General features: G+C 45.2%; 1 long non-coding RNA gene and 1 pseudogene across 1 annotated transcript; both read left to right on the top strand.

The window, feature by feature from the left end:
* Nucleotides 1–3,571: 3,571 nt before the first annotated feature.
* Nucleotides 3,572–10,538, top strand: LOC123586512. Its single transcript, XR_006706846.1, has 2 exons — nt 3,572–4,383; nt 10,069–10,538. It is a non-coding gene; the product is annotated as an uncharacterized LOC123586512 (long non-coding RNA).
* Nucleotides 10,539–19,979: 9,441 nt separating this feature from the next.
* On the top strand, nt 19,980–20,105 carry LOC123587132 (annotated as a pseudogene).
* The last annotated feature ends 3,571 nt before the right edge of the window (nt 20,106–23,676 follow it).

Raw genomic sequence — 23,676 nt, 5'->3', positions numbered from 1 at the left:
TGGCAGTGGCTGTGTTTTAAGCTGATTGCCAAGGCAGACTAATAAAAAGTGAGCGAGGTCTCCTGTAGGACTGTTTCCACCTATTGGCTGCTTCCGGGAGTAGGATTTCCTGACAGTTACTACTTCGCAGTCAGATAACATCAAATGCCTGCTTCTGGACCTTGCTCTTAGGTCTTTAGACTGCATAGGTGATGATTTTAAGTGGGGACTGTAAGAAAACTTCAGCAGTGTGTACCAGGAAGTTGGAGGGAAATTGAGGATAAGGGCAGGGGGATAAGTGGAGATGGTTTCACGTAATAATTAGAGCTATCATTTCTTGAGGAACTATGTTGGGCCAAGTGCTAACTAGTTATTTTGTATATGTTCTCTTAATTAAACATCGCTGGAGACTTTCAATTCAGAGCTATTACTAGATCCTACCTTCCAGAGTTTATTTCCTAGTCTGTTGTTGCTCTGCATGTGATCTAGGAGCTGACAAATCTGGCTTCACGTCTTTCCTTTTTTTTTTTACATGGGCGCAAATCTTTTTAAGTTTTTTTCAAGTTTATTTACATCAGAGAGAGACAGAGAGAAAGAGAGAGGGAGAGAATGAGTGGGGGAGGGGCAGAGAGAGAGGGAGACACAGAATCGGAAGCAGGCTCCGGGCTCCGGGCTCCGAGCCGTCAGCACAGCGCCTGACGCACGGACCGTGAGATCACGACCTGAGCCACGCTGGAGGCTTAACCGACTGAGCCACCCAGGCGCGCCCCTGTGTGGGCGCAAATCTTAATGCTTTAAAATGAGAGAAACAAGTTTTCAACTGTAAAATGTAGGAATGATAATACCTGGTTAATGGGATTGATGTGACAAATTGCAGGAGTGCTGACAACACTGACTCCATCTTTGGCCCGCCATCTTTTCCATGTAGATCAATGGCCTCTTTGGGAGCTATGTGTTCTGGGCCCCTTGGAGGTTAACATATATGCCTTACAAATGCCTGCCAAAGCTTGGGGGGCCTCCCAAAGCTCGCTCTGGCCTCCCACGAATCTTTTAGAGATAACTTAGTCTTTCCCCTTTCTGTCGTACAGGTAGCACAAGACCTAATCAAAGCTAGCTGTCAACTAGGCACATGCGAGCCTTCTGATCTCACCGCGGCGCCCCTCTGCGTGTCCCTTGGCTCTATAAAATCTGCGGACTGATGTCCGGACTTGGGGACAGTGACTGTGCAGCTGCCATGGACCCCTGCCCCACCCGTAAGCTACCCCGGCTACAACTCTGTAAACCGTATGGAGTCACCTGCTTCGTTTCCCACTCTCAAGATGCTTTCTCAGTTTGGGGGCTACTTCACTGTCCCTCCTTCACCTTCTGAGGCAAGTAGAGTAGATGTTACGTTTCGGGGGGGATGATAGTGGCTATCCTACAGCAGGTGCTCAAGACACGAGAGCATTGGTTCTAATTTTACCTAAGTAACGTGTATAGCAAAAAGACAACCCGTTACAAAATAGGCAAAGGAGAGGGGTAGGCGTTTCTCCAAAGAAGATATATGAAAGGCCAACAGGTACTGGAATAGCTGCTCAACATCACTGGGCATTAGGGAAATGCAAATTGAAACCACAGTGAGACATCACCTCATGCCCGTTCGTTACCAGTCATCAAAAAACCAAAGATAACAAACGCCGGCATGGACGTGGAGAAAAGGGAACCCCTGTGCACTGTTGGTGGGAATGTAAATTGGTTCCTGCACTGCTGTTGAGACTGCAAATTGGTGCAGCCCCTACGGAAGACAGTGTGGAGAATCCTCAAAAAAAAAAATTAAAAACAGAACTACTCTACGACCCAGCCACTCCACTTCTGGGAATATATCCAAAGGAAATAAAAACACTGACTTGGAAACCCCGTGTCCATCGCATTATTCACAATAGCCAAGACAGGGAAATAATCTGTGTCCATCGATGAATAAATGGGTAAAGTAAAGGAGTTGTACTGTGTGTGTGTGTATATATATATATATATATATATATATATACATATATATATATGTATATATATATACCTATGTATACATATATATATACACACACATGTATATATATATTGTTTATAACACTGCTCTACAATATGTAGGAAAGTTGTTAAGACGGATCCTAAGAGTTTTCATCACAAGGAGAATTTTTTTCCTTCTTTTCTTCATTCTTTTCTTTTTATTGTGTCTATATGAGAAGACAGATGTCACCTGGGCCTCCTGTGGTAATCATTTCACAGTATCCATAAACCGAACCATCATGCCTTGCTCTTTAAGCTTTGCAGTGACGTATGTCAATTGTTCCTTGATGAAGCTGGAAAACATAATAAAGTTCTTTCTTTCTTTCTTTCTTTCTTTCTTATTTTTTTTAATTTTTTTTTTCAACGTTTATTTATTTTTGGGACAGAGAGAGACAGAGCATGAACGGGGGAGGGGCAGTGAGAGAGGGAGACACAGAATCGGAAACAGGCTCCAGGCTCTGAGCCATCAGCCCAGAGCCTGACGCAGGGCTCAAACTCACGGACCGCGAGATCGTGACCTGGCTGAAGTCGGACGCTTAACCGACTGCGCCACCCAGGCGCCCCAAAAGTTCTTTATTTAAGGTTTTGCGAATGCAAAGTTATCACCTGGATTCACAAAGGTTCTGAGCCCTTTAAAGCAACGGAGCCGCGGGTGCTCACAGAGCTAGTGGGGAAAAATGGAAGGAAAAGTCGGTAACACACAGACACACAGCCGCACGGACACACACACCCAATCAGGCCCACGGATGGGGTCTTTAACAGTAAACCGAGGTTCACTTACAGAGCTCCCATAACAAATGAGCATATGGTGAGCATTTGAGAGAGAGAATGCATCCTTCCTCGAAGGGAATTTAGGAAGAAAAGGGAAAGAATGTCTTAAAAAGGAGAAGAAATGAGAAAATTAGGGAAGCTCTCTGTGGTTTACCCTTTGTTAAAAATTGCAACATAGGAGCTGATGTCTGCATTTGGACCTCCGAACTAAGATGCCCTCCTCCGCACGACAACTGGAGAACAACGGGTCTGCGTGCCCTTTAATCCATGACCCCTGGAGATCAAGTTACGTCTTTGAAAGCACTTTTCTTTCTCCGGGCAACTAAATGAATTGAAATTGATGTCCTTAATTGTTTTCTAAATTGCAATTTTTCTCCCCCAGATGTTTTTTATCAGTGTTGAGCCCAATGGGCTCTGTCAGTCACACGGGGAGATGAAGTCATGTGGTAATAAAAGACAAGGGGCTGGGGGAGGAAGGGACATGCCATGCAGTATATTGTCTAATTGAAAAATGCGCCACGTCAATGCCGAGCTTGAAATCTCGGCCTCCCTGAGGGCTACTCTCAACAAACAATGCACACATCTTCTGCACTGGAAAGATTAGGCTTCTCCCCTTTCTCCGTTATTAATTCAGGCCAATGCCAGAGTTTCCTTCCTTTGCCTTTCTCGGGTGACGTCACCCTACGGGAACTGTGGTCGGAGGTAACAAGTTCTGGAGTGAAAACTTCAGCGTGGGAGGGAAGGCATCAGGGCCAGAGGGTGGGGGTTAGGCTGACGGCCTTGAGGGACAGCACTGGACCAAGCTCGAACCTTGTAGCGGGGAGAAGAGAGCCGGGGCTTCTAGCCGTGGATGGTGGGAGAAATCGTTGCTGACGATAACACAACCTGAAACGGAGAGGGATCTTGTGGGAATGCAGCACTAGGGAAAGTCACAGAGTCTCGGGCTCAGAAAGCAGACCACTGAGAGCCGGAAGCACAGACAAAATGGGAAGGGTGCACGTGCTTCTCATCGCAGGAAGGACAGGGCTGTAGACACGGGGCCCATGGCAGCCCTTGAGGGAGACTGGAAGGCAAGGAGAGAGCTGATACAGACAAACCTAAGGAAGTGATGGGGAGACCCCTCCCCCAATTCTTCATTATGGAAAACAGAGAAGCACGGGCCGACCTACAGAAGTGTGGGTCTAGAAGGTCCTTAGAGATTTTTTCTAGTCTTTTACCTATCCTCTTCTGTGTTCCACTTGACCCCAGTGGCATGAAATCAGTCCAGTGTTTGTAGACTCTCTGTAGGAAATAACTTGTAACCAATGGGGCTTTTACCAGCCCTCACCATCAGGAAGACCCCCCCCTTCTTGTATCAGAAAAAAAAAAAAAAAGCTTCTTTTCTCTTGTCCTGTCATCACGGAAGAAAGAGGACACCTGGTCATTACAGAAGAAGCCCAATGAATCGCTCATTTAATTTTTTGCTGGTTTAATTGAGCCGTACCTCGCATTTGCTGGAAACAGACTCCAGGGACTTCTCCAAGTTCTTTGATTGCACTGGAATCTTGATGAATCAACCTCTTCTTTGAAATACGAGGACTATTGCCCAAGGTTTGTAATCCTTTGTAATTTTCTTTGTAGTGATGTTTGGAGTAACTAGATTCGAACTGCATGAGAGTCAGTCACACATAAATACCAAAGCTCTAGGGGGAAAAGTTGCACTGTAGGAAGGTGTAGATGGTCAGGGCTTTGTCTGGGTTCTGACATTTAACCTTAGCCTTAACCTGTTTCTCAGACTTCTTCTCTGGGCTCAAACCATCGCCATCATCAGCACCCTACCTCTCATCTTCTTGTCCTTCTTCCTCATCTTTTCCTCCTATTCTCCTCTTTTCCTTTCTTTCTGACTTCAACTTCCTTTTTCCCTTTTTCTTTTTCTTGCCTCTTTCCTCTCTTCCTCTTTTTTCCCTTTCTTCTGTTCTTCTTCCTTCCTCTTCCCTTCTTTTTCTTCTTCTCTGGATATCTTCCTTTTCCTCTTCCTTTTCTTTTATGTTTCCTCCTTCACTTTCTTCTTCCCCATCCCTGATCCCTCCTTTTCTTTTTTTCTCCACATTTTGTTTTGACTTCTCAGTCTGTGCCAAGACTTAGGGAAGTGTTTTTCTTATGCCATCTCGTTTCACCTTGGTTTCAGCCCTAGATATTTGTTAAAAAAGTTTTTTTGAAACAGAGCACAAGCAGGGGAGAGGGGCATTGGCAGAGAGAGAGAGAGAGAGAGAGAGAGAGAGAGAGCAGGCTTCATGCTCAGTTCAGAGCCTGACAAGGGGCTAGATCCTATGACTGTGAGATCATGACCTGAGCCCAAATCAAAAGTTGGACACTCAACCAACTGAGCCATCCACGTGCCCCCTCAATATTTTTAGGATGTTTAGTATCAGAAAAAATAAGTAATTTATCCATTCACATGGCTGGGTCTCTGATTCCAAATCCATGCTTTTAATAAAAGCCTCTCTAGGAAGACAATGATAAATATAGGGGGCAGAAAGAGTCAAACAAAATTATAATCATTTAAACGCAGAGCCTGAGAGAAGGAAATGATTTTGTACTTGTGAAAATTTGGAATTAATTGGGGTGAGATAACTATAACATCATGTTATAAGCAATCATTTTTAATGGAAAAATCTATAAAGAAAAATAATAGAGACAAGACAATAATTTGAAATATAGAAAGATCTTTGTGAGAATAAATACTTATTTATTAGATCTCCCTGAAGATCGTCAAGGAGGAATGAATGTGCTGTTGCAAAGGACTCAACATTCCTCGCGAAATGCATATTGGTATTAGTTAGGATCAGCTATCAAGTAACAGAGGACCAAATTACAGTTGCTTTCCATTTTACTAAAAGAAGTCTGGAGGGGTGCCTCGGTGGCTCTGTCGGTTAGGCGTCCAGCTGCGACTCCGGTCGGGATCTCACAGTTCGTGGTTTGGAGCCCTGCGTTGGGCTCTGAGCTGACAGCTCAGAGCCTGGAGCCTGCTTGGATTCTGTGTCTCTCCCGCTCTCTGCCCCTCCTGCACTTGTGCTCTCTCTCATTCTCTCTCTCTCTCAAAAATAAGTAAACATTACAATAATTAAAAAAGTTAAAAAGAAGTCTGGAGCTCACGGTGGTTCAATTCATTCTCTTTTTTTACTCTACCATTGTCAGCATGTTGGCTTTTGTCCTTACACTTGTACCTCATTATGCTGAAATAGCTGCTGCAGCACCATATTTTCACCTCGTTACATTTAGGGATGGAGGAAAACAACTTTTTCTGTGTGGGATGGTTTTTTTCTTTTTTTAAAGCAATAACATAGTTACCAGAAGCTTGTCCCACCCGGCTCCCCCAGCAGACTCTCTCTTCTGTTTTATTAGCCAGATCTGGGTCATATGCCAGCCTCTGACTGCTGGCAAAGGGAATGTAATGGCAGGTGGGGCCGGAGAAGGGGCTAAACTTCCCCAAAAGTAGGAAGCCTGGGCTTGCTACCGAAATACATTTGGAGGTTTATTAGTAGGTAAGAGGGGCAGATGGCTGTTGGGTAGATGATGAACAATGTCTGCTACACCAGTTTATTCATTTCACAGGGGAAAATGCCTTCCTCAGTTTCCCTCAACGGAAGGCAGACACATCTGGGATATTTTGCTTTCAGGCAAACAAGATGGTGAGGAAACCAGAATCCCATGAAATATTATCATTAGTTTGACTGCTCCTTTCAAACTTTTCGATATTCTGTTAGCATTCTAATCTAAATACTAGAACTCTGAGCAGCAAAGTGGAGGAGAATGGTTCAAAAATAAAGAGCAAGACAAGCTTTGTTTTTTTGAGAGGGAATGGACAAGTGAGGGGTAGGTATGTAAGTAAGTAAACACGTGTCCCTTAAGATGGATGAGGCTTTCCATGTGGCGCATGAAGAAACAGGGCGAACTCTAGTCATGACGAAGGGATGAAGTGGTCAGGGGCTCTGGAAAGGCCTGAAAGATTCAGAAATAGCATTCTTACTTTTTTGGCTGAGCCTGGCCCAGTGTGTCAAGGTCCGCAAAGACACTCTAATATCCTAGATAGCTAATAATAAGAATGATGATAATAATAATATAGGGGCACCTGGGTGGCTCGGTCGGTTAAGCATCAGACTTTGGCTCAGGTCACGATCTTGTGGCTCGTGGGTTCGAGCCCCGCGTCGGGCCCTGTGCCGACAGCTCGGAGCCTGGAGCCTGCTTCGGATTCTGTGTCTCCCTCTCTCTCTGCCCCTCCCCCACCCATGCTCTCTCTCTCTCTCTCTCTCTCTCTCTCTCTCAGAAATAAATAAACATTAAAAAATTTTTTTTGGAATATAGTTCCTATGGTCAGGCATCTGTCTTAGCACTGTACCTATGTTAAGTCCTTTAGCTGTCACCTGCATTAGGGCAATGATTTATAAGTGGCAGAATGTTGTATGTGTCCCATGGCTCCTGAACTGCAGTATCACAGGCTTTTTGACATTTAAGGCAGCTGCATGGAGAGCTAGATCCAATGGATGTTTGCCCATTGGCTCATTTCTTCTCTCTCATTTCTTCTTCTTCTTCTTTTTTTTCAGTGTTTTTTAAAGTTTATTTATTTATTTTGAGAGAGAGAGGGAGAGTGCATGTGCATGTGCATGAGCCCGGGCGGGGGTGGGCAGAGAGAGAGAGAGAGAGAGAGAGAATCCCAAGCAGTCTCCAAGCTGTCAGCACAGAGCCTGACATGGGGCTCGAACCCACAAACCATGAGATCATGACCTGAGCTGAAACCAAGAGTCAGAAGCTTAACAGACTGAACCACCCAGGTGCCCCTCTGTCTCTCATCTCTTGACATTCTTTTCCAGTTTATAGTTTCCCAAGGCCACTGTGATCTTTGGTTAGTGTGGCGCAATGCAGCCTCCTTGGGAGGAAGGTGCAGTTCCTTGGGAATGTCTGTGCTTTTGATTGGTATAGATTCTTCAACTATTTTCCTGTAACTTATTCAATGGCTAATGAACTTGGGTCATTTTCAGAACCACAGCCAAATATCTTAAAGCTGGCAGCCATAAGTTTGCCTTTTTCCTCCCCTGGAATCCATAATTTCATTACATTATTACCAGCTAGAGCATTCGCCAGTCTAGCTCAAACATTTTTGGATGTCTTGTCACAAACTGTTCATTGTTAGATTTTTCTAAAGGACCAGCAGCCCTTTTGTGAGGGGCAGGGCCCAGTCCTTCATGACCAGCAGGTTCAAAGCCACTGATGGTCCATCTGGCTGCTGCCATCTTGTCAAGGCCAAGACTAGAATTTAAACCAGGCATTCTAGCTCCAGAGTTCACGTTCTTAACCCTTAGCCTCTGTTATCCCTTTAGAATCTGTGTTTCTCACCACTATATTAGAGTATAGAAGTTGTGGCAAGGTTATAAATTCAAGAGCACAACTAACGGGAAAGACCAATCAAGACTGTGTTATAGGGGCGCCTGGGTGGCGCAGTCGGTTAAGCGTCCGACTTCAGCCAGGTCACGATCTCGCGGTCTGTGAGTTTGAGCCCCGCGTCGGGCTCTGGGCTGATGGCTCAGAGCCTGGAGCCTGTTTCAGATTCTGTGTCTCCCTCTCTCTCTGCCCCTCCCCCGTTCATGCTCTGTCTCTCTCTGTACCAAAAATAAATGAACGTTGAAAAAAAAAAAAAATTAAAAAAAAAAAAAAAGAAAAGACTGTGTTATAGGGGTGAGGAGAATAGGTCGCACAGGGCAAGGATAAATTGGAATATTTGGAGAAAGAAATGAAGGATAGTTCTATTTGGAAAGGGAACAACGTGGGAGGAGGAGAAATTTGTAGAGAACAAATTAGATGTGGTTTAGGTTGGCTGGTAACTGAGCTCTTTATTTTTTAAATTTTTTTAATTAAAATTTCTTTTTAATGTTTATTTATTTTTGAGAGAGAGGGAAAGATAGATCGTGAGCCGGGGAGGGGCAGACAGAGAGGGAGACAGAGAATCCAAAGCAGGCTCCAGGCTCTGAGCGGTCAGCTCAGAGTCCCACGCGGGGCTGGAACTCACGAACCTCGAGATCACGACCTGAGCCGAAGTCCGACGCCTGACCAACTGAACCACCCAGGTGTTGCCTTAACCGAGTTCTTTTAAGTTTCCCATCTGAGGTTAGAGCAGAGTGGGCCGCTGGGGGCTGCCGTCCGAAGGGTTCTTTTACTCCTTTCTCACTGTCACTGGACCTCTCTGCCTCCTGGGGACCCTGACAGTGGTACCAGGCTGCTGTACCAGAGTTCCTTGTCCTGACATGGAGAAAGTACTTTCCAATATCCCAGACCAGCCGCAGTGGATGGAGATTGGGAAGAGGGGCCTTCATCTAGGGAGCAAGTCTTGTCTACCCAGGGATGTAGGCCTCAGTGGCCACTTGTGCTTATCAGATGACTGACGTGGCAGTGGGCCAACCATCCAAAGTCTTGAGGCCTTACTTCACAATGTAGTAGTTTCTTCTGTCACGTGGAAGGGCGGAATGGACTTCCAGAACCTTGTTTTCCTGGTCTGGTGGTGGACACCATTTTCTTTCTTTTTTTTTTTTTTTTAGTTTTACTTATTTATTTTTGAGAGAGCGAGGTAAAGAGAGAGAGTGAGCACAAGTGGGGGAGGGGCAGAGAGACAGAGAGGGAGAGGGAGAATCCCAGGCAGGCTCCACGCTGTCAGCACGGAGCCCGATGCGGGGCCCGAACTCCCAAACTGTGAGATCGTGACCCAAGCCAAAACCAAGAGTCCAACGCTTAACCAACTGAGCCACTCAGGTGCCCCAGTGGACAGAATCTTTGGGACAGCAATTCCATGATCTCTAGTTAGCAAAGAAGCACGTCAGAAGATACTTTCCTGCATGTATTCGTCTGAAGGTCAGATGGAGGCCAGAGGACCCCTGTGACAGGCTTGCCGTGTGTCCCAGCCACCAGCTTCCAGCAGCCTGACAACTGTATTTTCAAGGAGTGAGGAGCCTGTAGCACTTAGGGCATCTTAATGTACTGCATCTCATGCAAATATTTCTCTTTAAATGTTTTTTAATGCTTATTTATTTTTGAGAGAGAGACAGACAGAGATGGAGACAGAGGGTGAGTGGGGGAGGGGCAGAGACAGGGAGACACAGAATCCAGAGCAGCTCCAGGCTCTGAGATGTCAGCACCGAGTCCGATGCGGGGCTCGAACTCACGAACCAGAAGATCGTGACCTGAGCCGAAGTCGGCCGCTTAATCGAGTGAGCCACCCAGGGGCCTCTCAGATCTTTCTCTTCGCAGATAAGAAAACTGAAGCCCAGAGAGATGAGAAGATTTTCCAAGCTACGCCTGAGACCTAGGATCCAAGGCTCTTTCCCATACACACTCCTGCCTCGGATCAATGACATTCTGGAAATGCAACGGATAACTATGACTGTGGCAAGTAGTATAGAGAAGGGACATTAGAAACTGTGACAAGGGCAAGCCAGTTTGACTCGGCACGTTGCTTGAAACTGAGGCTTCCTGGATGCTAAATTGCAGGAGGTTACATGCATGGACTGAGCCCTGCTTTGGGGGATTAATCTCCTCGCCCACAAGAAAGTGAAGAACTCCGCCGTGCACATTTAAGTACTACTATTCAGGGAACTTGGAGAGGTCATTTAGCAAATAGCTCCTTTACCCTTCCCACCAAGAATTCACTGCTTTAATTGAGGGGAGTGGTTTTTTGGAGAATTGGCCGGCCTGACATAAAGTGGCATTGTAAACTTCAATCGTTTGCTTGCCGTTCTCTGGGGTTTTACTCGTTTTTTTTTTTTTTTTTTTTTTAAATAAAAACTTGTTCTGTAAAGGTAATATGAGTTCCTGGTTAAAAAGTTTTTGTGAAATCCAAAAGAATATGTAAGCGAGAAGAGAATCTCCACCTGAATTCTGACTCTGAGGCTTCTAGATCTCTTTTCTAAAGACAAAATCCCCCAGAAGCTACTTCTGTTTTCCTGTAAGTGTATATTAATAGAAAATGGGCTCTTTTTATACGCACGTTGGCATACCAATCTCACTGTATTGTACCTCTGCTTGTCTCGCTTCATGTTTTTCAAAGATTATTAGCGATCAGCATGTAGAGATTTATCTCATTCCCATCAATTGCTTTAAAAGGTCGATGAATTCTAGGCCACCCTATTACGGTTCCTGTCTTTCTAGAGCCTGCCACGTGGCCAAACCCTAAGAGGTGAGTTTAACCCAGCAGATCGCATGGATTGGTCCCAAAGGGCCTGATGCTTCTAGGCCCCAGAATCCAGGAGCCCCTCCCCACCACGTAAACATCTGGGGCGACTGTCCCGTAATGGGATCATCTCATGATTCTCATGGGAGAATCTCATGATTCTCAGATGACCTTCCTGGTGCGGCTTGGAGAAGGGGGTTGGTGGGGTCTTGAGAAGCTGGCTTGTCTTGCATTTGTCTTCTTGCCTGCTCCGGCCGCGCGGGAGTATGGAGACCGTACTGGGAGATCTCTCCGAGGAGACATTGGGTTTTGCCGGCAGGCAGGCCTCCAGGCCGCTCAGCGGAATGTCTTTGTGTCTGTAGCTGCAGGAGGAGCCAGGAGGCTGTGCTTCCGGGCCAAGGGAAACACCGCTCCAGACTCAAGACCACGACTTGGCAGAGACTCTGGGGCCGGCTGAATTTAGGAGAGGGCCCTCTCCTACCTCTTCCATGCCCGAACCACTCTTTCCCCCTAACCCTGAGAGGATGGGGTGACTCAAGCTATCTGGTCTATTCACTTGTCTGGGTGAGATGGATTCCCACCTCATTCTGGAACAGCAGGAAAGGCGAGTGCCTCTTTCCCTCGCTGGGAAGGAAGGAGAAGGCAGCCAGAGTCGAATCAGACCTCTCGAGTGTCAGCAAGAGGCTTGGTCTCTGCTTAGACAAATAATCTCGAGGAGATCTAAATCCCCTGTTCATTGTGAAAACAGACAGTGCCAGAGTAAAACAGAATTAAATTGTTTCTCTTTCATGGCAGCTGAAGTGTAAAAACCATTCTATTCTGACCTTGTGGCAGGAATATCCTGACACCTCATAAATTATCCTAAGGGCTCAGGGCCTGGGGGGTGGGGGTGGGGCTTGGGAAGGCTGCAGGTTCACGCTGCTGTCAGCCCTGAGCACAGGCCTTCCTTCTGGCCTTTCTGACAGGCAGGCACCCGTGTTAGGATGTGGGGGAATGTAGTTTCCTCAAAGTCAGTTTCTTCTGAGTTAGGACAAGTATTTCCCCCTCCTTTTATGTATTTAGAGTTTGTATGGCCACAGGGCCTATTCGACGGGTAGTTTGTGAAGGAGGCAGGAAAAGCCTGGCGATGTCTCCCGAGGCTGACAGAACCTCTGAAGTAGTTTTAGAAGCCTCCCATTTTCTAAGAAAGAGAAAGGGGAAGGAAGGAGAGGACAGAGTGAGAAGGACACAAAAGACGCAGAAATGAATTAAAGGGGAAGGAAAAGGAAGGAGGGAGAAGGAAGGGTGGGTGAGAGAAATGGTTTCCATTCAGATAGGGCCTCCCACCGCCACCCCCACACCCGGTTGGTTATGGGAACCGAGGCCACCTCCTCACAGGATGGAAGTCACAGTCACTTCCTGGCCCCCTGGCGAGCCTTTTCTAGCTCCTACATCCATCTGTGCCCTACACACAGTAGGTGCTCTGTAAATGTTTGTGGAGTGGAAAGATCCACAGATTGGTCTCCAGAGAGGGAAACGGATGTATTTTGGGAAACTCCAAGTATGTAGAACAAAGTCATTTGGAGCAAACAATATTCCTGTAGACTGAATCACCATAAGGCTTAAAGAATCTGGGTATTTGTGGGTGTGTCTGGACATATTGTGTGTGGGAGCGTGGGTGGGTGGTCTGGACGGGTGGGTAATAAGTGACAGGAGGGCCCTTGGAAATATAAAGGGCTCCATAACTACTGTAAAAATAAAACTGGGAACAGCATGCCCAGACCTCCAGCCATGCAGTGACCAAACTTGACCTTGGCAGAGATGAATAATATTGTGGAAATGGATTCAAGAATTATTAGTCAATGTTTTCAGTCCCTATGGGCTTTTTTTTTTTTTTTTTTCCCAGAGAACTGCTGGGTGGTTTTTGGCAAATGACTGCACAGCCTGTAGGATTCCAGAGCCTTTCGAAGCTCTTTCTAGACTCTGCTATACTGATGTGTTTTTTTTTCAAAAATTTCTGGTTCTTTTTTTTTCTACTGGGATGTCTTTTCTGGATCCCCCTTTGGGAAAGGAGTGTGATTTCTCATTTGCTTCTGCTTTTAATTCCTTCCTTGCTTTGAAATTATGTCTTAAGCATTTTGCTCATAAACAGAAAATAGATCCTCCTCCTGATTCCTCTGGCCTGGAGAAGAACAGCTCGTGAAAAACCTGTTTACACCGAGCTGCAAAATAGGCCATAATATATTCTCTTCTTCAGCTGCCCCAGGGGCACAGATACATACTCACTGGGATGCACAGTGTGTTGGTGAAGAGCAGCAGGGCCAAAGAAATGTTTTGGGGGCTGTGATCTCAGATAACCTGCCAAGAGAATATTCTACACCATCCACACCACCCCTGTGGGTGCCTGACAAGGTTGAGTTGCTGATACATATCTTCATACATAGATCTGCGATCACCCTCTAGCAAGCTCTCATATTTAATTTCAGTGTTGTTGTTAGAGGAATAGTAGTTTGGAGGGTTGGTAACAGATCCTTAAACCCTGCAGGTATTTTGGGTATTGGGTAAACAAGTCCTAGAAATAAAGTCTCTTAGATGCTGGGGATTCCATGCTACAGGTATAGAGTTAAGGAATACCATGTACCTTGATAACCACCTTGAATACTGCATCCCTATTTTCTTTACATATATTTTTTGAGGTTTACCTAATCATTCCCCAACTAATCAGCCTAATTCTTGATTCCACATGACCACCTCACTCTTAAAATTGCCGTGCACATCTGCCTGTGTTTATGTTAATTTTATGTATTTTATTTCCCTCCCATTAGACCTTAATCTCCTTGAGGATAGGAATCAGGGCAATCTTTATTCCATATACACAAGTGCCTGGGATTGTTTCGTGAATCCTATGTGTAGTCAATCAATGCACTCTCTGAGGAACGTTTTAATGTGAGGTTGGCTTGTTTTCCTAACTTCTTCTTCCATCCCTTTACTAGTCAACACATGCTCAAGAAATGCCGATGTCAGCCGTGGGATGGCATAATTATGAAAAAAAAAATACAATTCTAAAATTATACAATACACTTCAAAGTCAAGAGTAAATTACCTATGGATGTTCCATGGCTTTGTAGGTAGCAAGATGGCATTTAAATTGTAGGTATACATTTCTGACCATAAGCAATCATCCATTTGTTAATATAAAGTATCTATTGAGTTACTAAATATTTGGATGCTTTCCTTGAGCTGTTCCCTTTTTTCTCCCTGGGGCATTCTATCGGATCCTTCACCATCAACACCTCCTGAATTTGGAGTCTGGTCCCAAAGTCAAGGGAACTGCACATAGACAATCAAATAAATTTGTTCTGTTTCTAAACAAGGTTCTACACCCCCTGGCACCATTTTCCCAAAAGTACTGACTCTTGAGGTCCCAGGCCTCAGATAATGCAAAATCATCGCTCTAGCTTGTTACTCCAATCTTCTCTCCAGAACTTCTTCCTAGATTGCAGACTTCAGGTCTTTTACTCCCATGGTAATATTGGGCTATGTTAATCCTGGACACATTCATGAAATGCATTTCTACAACCTTCCTCCTCTTCCCTCTGCCTCGTGGCCATGCTTTGAATCCTGGACACCCAGCATGCCTCTCCTGATGTACCGACAGCTGCCTCTCAATGTTCTTCTGCATTAACACCAACCCATCCTAAGATTATTTCCCTCAGAAGCTTCCCCTTATACAGCTGTCTTCATGAAAAAGGCAAAAAACCTATTGAATAAATTAAGAGATTGATTGCAATGACATAATACTTTGGAAATATACACTCTTTATTTGACCTCTTAGCGTGTAAGATCTTCATTTTAGGGCTCCAAATGGATTCATCCATCCCTCAACCTAGGGAAAGATTATGATTTGTTGCACAAAGAATTCAATGAAGAAAGATAGGAAAGAGTCAGCTTCTAGGACACAAAACAGGTTTGAACAACGGTCTGGAGAGCCAAGCAGGCATTAATAGGAAAGTTTTCCCGAACTCCCTCACTGCTGTCTTTAACGTTTGAACAACTCAACCTGGCGGGCTTGTGCTCTGGGACTCCTCCAGGGTTGATAAGACAGCTCTTCTCCCTTGAGGTCTAGGCAGCTCCCAGGCAGCAGGGGGATAATGGATGGGTAGTTAAAAAAAAAAAAAAAGAAGCCAATCCTCTTTTTTTGGCTCCGGAGATTGGAGGAGGAGAGTAGGGGAGAGAGAAAAGCAGTGAAGGCATCAGACATTTCTCACTTCGTTTGCCCATAGGTAAGTCAAAGAGAACTCCAAGAAACAGGTTGACACGGGCGGAGGCCAGCTTAGTGGCTGCCCTTAAACCAAGCTGGGTCACGGTCACACCGACCTGAGCATGCAGAAAACTCAGGCAGAGAAAGGGTCTGCAGTTGACATTTTCATGAGCCATGGTTGCATAGACAGATTTCAGAAGGAGCTGAGAATCTCCCTATGGAACCTGGCAGGGGGGTGTCACTGCCCTGGGGGAGGGGTTGAAGTGGTTCCACAGGGAGGATTGCAAGGCACACGTATGTCAAACCAGGGCCTAATGAATGGGACCTCAGTGGGGTCTGTGCCACCGACAGACGTGGAGGTGAGGCAGCATCAGCCAAAGGTTACTGCTGAGCGGAGACCAACGAGATGGCAAATGACCCTGACCACAGACCTTAGCTGTGGAATGCCAGCAAGGTACACAGCACCTTGTTGAAAAGGACGGTATCCCAGAGCTGGAAGGAGGGGGCAATGCTTCCAAAGACCCTGCTTTTCCCTATGGCCCTCGAGGTCCCACAGTCACCTCCCTCCTCTTCAACCTCCTCATTCATTTGTGCATCACTACCTTTAAGCAGGGGGAAGGAAGGCTTTCAAAGAGGTTTGGGATTAAAAAAAGGTTTTTTAAATTAATTTATTTTTATTTTTTGAGAGAGAGAGAGAGAGACAGAGAGAGAGGGGGAGCAAGCTGAGGAAGGGGCAGAGGGAGAGAGAAAGAATCCCAAGCAGGCTCCACACTCAGAATAGAGCCCAGCAGGGGACTCGATCCTATGACCCTGGGATCATGACCTGAGTCAAAATCAAGAGTTGGACGCTCAGCTGGCTGAGCCACCCACGTGGTCTGAGATTGGGAGTTTTTAACAACAACAAAAAAAGACGTTACATACTTCTTAAATAGACGATTTAAATTATAGGATCAAACTGAATTTTAAGTGTGACTGGATTATTAGTATCATTAGTTTTTCTCACCTACCCTTTGAGGCAGACTAGATGGTTTACCAATGAAGTGCTAAACCTTCTACGACTCTTTTTCGTATTTGCAGTGTGCAAGATAAATATTGTGATTCCCATCACATAATGGCTGACAGTAACCGAATAATTTGCCTTTTCTGGGATATGAATATATTTTTAAAATTTATTTACTTATTTTGAGAGAGAGAGAAGAAAATGCAAGTGGGGGGAGGGGTAGAGAAAGAGGGAGAAAGAGAATCCCAAGTGTTGATAGTGAGAAACCTGGCATGGGGCTTGACCTCATGAACCATGAAATCATGACCTGAGCTGAAATCAAGAGTCGGACCCTTAACTGAGCTACCCGTGTCCCTGGGATATGAATATTTTTAGTGTTTATTTATTTTTAAGAAAGAGAGAGAGAGACAGAGCATGAATGGGGAAGGGGCAGAGAGAGAGGGAGACACAGAATCCGGAGCAGGCTCCAGGCTCCGAGCTGTCAGCACAGAGCCCGACGCGGGCCCGAACTCACAAACCGCGAGATCATGACCTGAGCCAAAGTCGGACGCTTAACTGACTGAGCCGCCCACGTGGCTGAATATTCAGGTGCCCCTGAATATTTTAATAGGTGAGTCTAAGAGGTCTAGCTTAGTAAATTGGAAGACTCATTTTGGTTTTTCTTTTGCATAGTCTTCGTGCCCAACATGGAGCCTGAACTCGTGACTCAGAGATCAAGACCCGAGCTGAGATCACGAGTTAGCTACTTAACCATCTGAGCCACCTAGGCACCTCTTCAAAGACTTACGTTTAAAGTTTAGAACAAGAGTTGGCAAACTACAGGCTGAAGACCAAATCCGGCCCACTGTTTGTTTTTGTAAATAAAGTTTTATCAGAACGCACCCATGTTCATTTGTGTATACATTGTGTCTGTGGCTGCTTTCATATTATGACCGGAGAGTTGAGGGGTTGCCACAGAGCCAACGTGGCCCGCAAAGCTAAACGTGTTTATTATTTGGTGTTTTACAGAAAAGGGTTGCTGACCCCTGGTGTAGAATGATATGGTTTTGTTGAGCATCTTGTCCAGTCCCCTTTTCACACAGACGAACCCACTGAGATCCTGAGAGGTTAACTGATGTGTCCCACGTGAGGCAACAAGTAAGGGGAGGGGTCAAAGTAACAAACAGGGGTATTTTAAACACGGTGAAAGGAGAGTGGGGACACCTCTACAGGGCTGGGCTCCTTTGAATATTTTTGTCTTAAATAACACCCCCGAGATGACATGATCATTATGAACGAAACTTACTTAATAAACCCTAGAGGAAAATAAAAACGCTCAGCGAAAAGTCCTTTAAGCCTGTGAAATTACCTGGGCTTTGTGACAACAGACAGACTCCGTTCAGGCAGCGTGCCCTTTGGCACACCGAAAGGCCCCGCATTCGGAGACAGTCACACATTCTCATTATATTTTAGGCGACTGGGTCTCAAAGGAGCGTCCAGTGTCTCATGTTGTACGGCTGAGGGATTTGGAAAATGACCCTAAAAATTGAGGGCTGGAATCCCACGTGAAACTGCAGCTGGGAAGGTGTCTGCAGCCCTGATCTGTTCTAAGAGGCTGACAGGGAGGCAAGGGCCGTGTTGCTCCGTGTCTCTCTTCCCAGGCTCTTGAAGACACCAGGCGATCGAGAAGCAGAACGTAGGATGGCTGTTAACTTGCTGTCTCTGCTCTCCTTCCTCAGAAGCCTCTCCACCTGTTCTCTCTTTTCATTTCCTAACCTCGCAGTCACTTTCCACCTCCTGCTGTTAGGAGCTGGCCCTGTCACTCCATGGACGTAGGAAGGGTTTCTCAGCCCTCACCTCATTTGACCCCCTCTGAGACATCTGACATTTTTGCCCACGCCCTTTTCGGTAATGCTCCCTCCTCCCTTGGCTTATGCCCTGCGCATGTGATTTCCCCTGACTCGTTGCCTCTCCCCACGCCCGTTCTTCGTCTGTCCACCGCCCTCAAATGTGGACCGTAGGGTCTCAGTCTCTGTCCTCTGCCTCTTTGTATATATTCACCTGCAAGATGTCATTTACTCTCCTGGTTTTAATTGCCAGAGAACTGGGGGGCGGTCGGGGTGGGGAGGGTGTCATGTCTCAAATCAGTTTCCTGCCCGTATCTCTCTTCTAAACTGTCCCCTTCGTGTCCATTTGTCCACAGAACACAGCCGCCGAATGTCACTCACGTTGACTTTCTCGATCCCAGAAAGTCCAAAGCTGACACCATGATCGTTCCCCTAAACCTAATACTTTTTCTGATATTCTAAACTTATCACCCATCTGCTCCAAACCCTGCAGTGGCTTCCTGGAGCTACACAGAATAAGGTTACTTAATTCCATGAAGCCCTGTGTGACCTGGCTTCTGGCAGCCTCCTCTTGTACTTGACCTCTACTCTCCCCGTTCTTGCTAGTCCTTTGCTCGTCCCTTCTGGGTTATTTCTCTCTTTCTTTGCTCTAGTTGAAATCCCTTTTCCTTTGTCAAGTCGATGAGCATCTACTGAACTTCCAAGATTCAGTTCAAGTACTGCCTTCTCTGTAACCCTCCCACAAGGCAGTGGACACTAGGAAAGGAAGGCCCTGGAATGTGTCATGCAGACATAGCAACTCTGTGATGGCAACTTGCTCCTTGCTGGGCAAGACTTTAGCTGGCTGTAATCCGTTGTGGAATTTTCCAGTTCCCCCACCCATCTGGGATTATCTTAGCAGCCTCACTGAAATAGCTGTGGGGCCAAGTGGTAATTCTTGGAGTAATTTAGTCAGATGACTGTCAGTGAAAATACCTCTCAAGAAAATAATGCAATAGCTAGAATGAGGATAATCTCAATAGGGGTAGAATATAGCCCTTCGCTCAGCATTTAGACTGTTACAGAGATGCAGCACCATGGGATTCAGGAGCAGGGACCCTGGAGTCGAGGTGCCAAAGTTTGAATTCCGGCTCAGCTATTTACTAGTTTTGTGACTCTGGGCAAGTTTCTTAGATTCTAAGTGCCTCGGTTTCCTCACCTGTAAAATGGAGGTGGCGATGACAGATCTTCTAGACAGGATTGTGGCGAGAGGCGAATTTATACCGATACGTATGCATGCGTACGTATGCATGCGTACGTGTGCATATTTATTCATACACACACACGTTACTTAGAACAGTGCTTTGTAGTTAGTAAGGGTGCCTATTGTCCTTTTTAGCTTACTAGATGACTAAGGGAGAAACCAAGGTTCAGGAGTCCTGAGGAAGATCCAGCTGGGCAGCTCCCTCTTTCACACCAGTAAATTCAACCAACGAGCTCCCAGATCTTCAATTAAACCACACGCTGAACGACACTCGTGTATGTCTTGTGTTTGCGTAGGCCGTTATACTAGGCAAATAACTTTCACTTACTGTTATATTAGGTCGCAGTAAAAACCAGAAAAGAATGAACAGGCTTTTGAACATGCAGCCCTTTATTTTATGTGCAAATACTTTGATGAATGCCTCCTTCCAGGGTCTGAGCGAGCAATTACAGAAACTTCAAACACCAGGGAACCCCATTAACACGAACCACCGTGTGCCCCGGTACATGCGATTTCCATGGCATTTGACTCCCGCAACATCCAGAGCATAAGGAGTAGGAGGTATAGGTACTATCGTCCCCATTTTATGTATCAGAAAACAATCAAACAGAGATAAGAGTCCTCTGTTTTCTGATTCCTGTCCTATGCTCATTCTCGGTGTCTGTTTTTAAAAACATTTTTCAATCGCTTCTTGGCCTTTTGGCTAAGATCAAGTGTAGTATCTGTTCTTATCAGTTTAAAAACATTTTTCACGCCTGGTGTTTAAAACAAAACAACAACAAAAAAAGGCCAGGCTGTGCTGAACCAATTTGCACCCTAGGGACTCTGTCCTGAGGTTCCGTAAAGCCCTTTTGATAGGTCTGTCCAAATTCGAGGAATTCCTTCTGATGATTCTTATACCTCCGCTGTTACTGATGCTGATCAAGGAGCCTAGTGGTACAAAAGGAGAGGCAGGGGATAACAGGAAGTGGAAAATCGTTAAGCAAAGACAATAGACTTATTACATATTTGCCTGTTGTTCCCTAGCCACTGCTTTGTCGCCTGGTGCTGTCGCATCTGTCTCCTGCTCCCTGTTTCTAGAACCACCAACGACTCCATTCCATGCTACCGTGATTTCTGGCCTAGAACACCCTCCTCAAAGATATGATCTCCCTACAGCCGTTCTGATAGCCTTCCGATCTGTTCTCCACTTTGTCGCCAGAGTCATCTCTTGGAAATACATATCTGATCACCGCACTCCTTTTTGCTTAAATCGCCTCGATGGATTTGCATCGGCCTTGAGACAAAACTAAAATTCCACATCATCTGGCCCTACCTGCTTCTGGCAGACACCGCAGGCCGTTAATAATACCCATTCCCCTTCCTCCTGCGACGTAGATGATTTATGTATCCCAGCATCCCTTACTCCCTTACTGTTAGGTGTGAACACGTGACCGAGTTTCGCTAATGGAACGTGAGCAAAGGTGGTAATTGTGCTTTTCGGGCCCAGGCTCCAAGAACCTGTGGGAGGCATCTTCATGACCCTAACCAGGTGGCTGGGATGGCGATACTCATGTTGACTTTGAAAGATGACAGAGTCTCTGCCGGTGGATTCCCCAAGATCCCTCATCACAACCTTTAACCTGGAATTGCCTTGGAATGTTATAGGAGAGAGAAATAAACACTTATTGTCTTGAGCCATGGTGGGGTTAGGTCTAGTTGTTGCCGTGGACTGGTCTCCTGTAACCAGTACGTTACATTTCCTGCCCCATCTACCCCCAATATTGCCCACGCCCCACGTTTCCATACCAGCTGAAGAGATATGTCATTTCCTCATATTTTCCATGCTCCCTTCTTCTGTGGCACTTTGAATATGCTATTAATCGTTCCATTGACCCTTTTTGGTCAAATCTTGTTCATTCTTCAGATCTTGGCTCAGGTAATCAGGGCATCTTCCTAATTCATGGAAAACTTTTCTGGACTCCTGCACCCCTCTTCTAGGCTCATCTCTCCATGTACTCCTCTTTCATAGATCTTGTGATGACTGCAACTTTGCATTTGTTTTTGTGCTTACTTAATTACTTAACGTCTCTTCACTAAAGTGTATATTTCGTGAAGCCCAGGACAGTGTCTGTTTTTTTTTCCTTCAGCATCTGCACAGTAACTTGACATAAAGACCATAATTTTTATTGAATGAGTGAATCAGATTATGCATCCATACCATTAAAGAAAAAAAAAAAGCCATGTTAGGTGTAGCATGTAGTTGCAAATTATGATGCAAAAAATGTTTTTTCTCAATATAAAATATTATTTTGCCACTTTGTTTTTAAGTGCTTTCAGTAACCGCGGATGTGCTTTGAGATCATCGTCTCGAGGACACGGAGCTTGACGCACCAACTTTATACTCTGTACCTGCCTCAGCTTCTTCGTCTTGAACATTTCACTTTTCCTCGTAGTTGGTAAGCACACGCAATTCCTGGATTGCTTTTTTAATCTAAGAACCCTCTGGTTGGGGGAAAATGCTAGAGAATAAAATATACAAGGCATAAGTGACATTCTAGATAGAACCTTTTGTGTGACGGGAAGCAAAAAGGTACGAGCTTGATAAAATCGATCTGGGGGCTTGATTTCTAGTTAGGGTGGCCACACCTACGCGCATGTCTCATGCGGTATTTGGGACACACTCATTCTAAAAAATTACTTCCTGTTTATCTGAAATCAAATTTAGCTGAGTATCCTATAGTTGTATTTACTATTTATAGTTGTATGTACTCTATCCTATAGTTGTATAGCTCTATTTTCAGTTCTGTCGCTTAACAGAAACTTCACCTAAAATAAGAACTTTACCTGGAGACGACTATGTGAAGCACCATATTTGAAATGCTTAGCATGGCGTCGGGCACTATGTGTTGACCCTTAGTGGTCAAGAACTATTTATTCTTGTCATTAATGTATGTAATAATAAAAGCTTCTGTTTATTGCAATAAGATTCTGTTACATCTAATCATATGAGCTACCATTTATTGTGTGTCCCACTCTAGACAAGGTGTCGTTCTAAGCCCGCCACATGAAGCGTTCTTTTCATTTCTTCCAACGATCCCGTAAAACAGGCATCACATGATCTCTACCATACAGCTGAGACACAAAGAATATGGATCACTGCTCCCGGGTGATACCGGGTAACAGCGGTGGAGGCAGCCTCAGATGCAGCTGACTCCAGGACCTGCTTTCTTAACCTCCACGCCACAATTTCTGCAAGCCGCAAATGAGGCTGGGTCCATTTATGAATGAGTGTTCTTTCATATTTAATAGGACTGCCTTCTCTCAGCCCCTATGGAACCCTGGGGAATTGACTCAGCTGCCCACCTGGTAAATCAAGCAGCCATTTTGCATCCAGACCTGATTTTATAGAAATCTAAATACAGTTTACTAGGTTTACATGTTAGCACTAAAAGGAAAAAGTTCTCTGCTTACCTTTTAGTTGGGGCAACCCTTTGGTTTTATAGGCTTGTTTGAGTAAGTAATTATTCTGGTAATGCCAAGGCCTCCTTTATTGAGTCATAAATGCATCCTGGACAACTCAGAATAACTAGCAATCCCTTTCCTTCGAGCCTAGCAGGCAAACACGGGTTAGCTAGATGTGAGTTGGCTTGCCGGCCCTTGCAGGTTTCTCTTTTTCTCTGGAAACCTCCTACGAAACCATGTGAAAGGGGGAAAGAGGATCAGATAATTGGGATCTTTAAGATGGTTATTATGAAAAATGTTCTGGAACCAATTCAAATACCAATCAGAAACCACATTGTTCAACTAAATCACTTTCAGATGCCACATAAGATACAAAATACAATGATTTCCAGTTTAAAAATATAATGTTCCTTTAAAAAAACACAGTATTTTATTTTATTATTTAGAAAAAAACCCTGCCTTGGCTGGAATTCAGGCCCGTCACAGATGATGTACAGACAGGCTTTGTGCAGTTCCCTTCGGATCCGGGGCCTATGGACCTCACTGTAATGTATTTAAAAGTTCCTTAAAATGGATGTGACGGCTGTTTTCTTTGTGTATTACAGAAATATACAGAGTTCAGAGGCTCCGTGGCTACACTTCAGGCATGTATGTCATTGAAGGAATGAAAAAAATATGATGGCCAAATGCTGTATTAAAATCCCATTAGAAACGCTGGGAAGAATTATGGCTCCAGTCTCTTTTATCTGACAGGCGTCAGTTTGGTGACACAATGTTCCTTCTTGCCATTTTCTCCCTCCTTTCTTCCTTCTCGTTCTTTCTTCCTTTCTTTCTTCCTTCCCTTTCTCTCTTTTTCTTTCTCTCTTTCTTTCTTTTCCTTCCTTCCTTCCTTCCTTCCTTCCTTCCTTCTCTCCTTCCTTCCTCTTTTCCTCCCTC

This window comes from Leopardus geoffroyi, chromosome C3 (assembly GCF_018350155.1).
Source record: "Leopardus geoffroyi isolate Oge1 chromosome C3, O.geoffroyi_Oge1_pat1.0, whole genome shotgun sequence".
NCBI classification, from domain to species: domain Eukaryota; kingdom Metazoa; phylum Chordata; class Mammalia; order Carnivora; family Felidae; genus Leopardus; species Leopardus geoffroyi.
Note: the sequence above shows the minus strand (reverse complement) of the source record. Positions and strands in the feature narration are given on the sequence as shown.